Source organism: Bison bison, unplaced genomic scaffold (genome assembly GCF_000754665.1).
Source record: "Bison bison bison isolate TAMUID 2011002044 unplaced genomic scaffold, Bison_UMD1.0 scf7180017845377, whole genome shotgun sequence".
NCBI classification, from domain to species: domain Eukaryota; kingdom Metazoa; phylum Chordata; class Mammalia; order Artiodactyla; family Bovidae; genus Bison; species Bison bison.
The window spans coordinates 39578-39933 of record NW_011475950.1 but is presented as its reverse complement, the minus strand read 5'-3'; positions in this window follow the sequence as shown (position 1 = coordinate 39933).

Below are 356 nucleotides of genomic sequence, written 5' to 3'. Positions count from 1 at the left end.
AGCCATAAGGCATCCCCTTAGGTAGGCTTCTGCAGTGGACACACACATTCTTAGCAGGTTAGAGGCCTAGTCTGATGGGGTTTCTTGTGCCCCGGGAAAGAAGGGATTGGGAATATTTCTGAATTCCCAGCTCTCTTCATATCATATGCTGATATGAAGTGCCTTTTTTGAAAAAAAGAAAAAAGGCTCAAAACATCACTCATTATAGTGTTTAGAGTTGGTATTTCTGAGCTGTTTCCCAGTTGGAAAGTTGTTCACAGAGAATATAGTCTCCTGGAATGGGGCACCCGGAAAAATGTGGACATGGAGGAATAATATATACTGTACTTCCCTCACCTGCTTCCAAATCTTTAGAA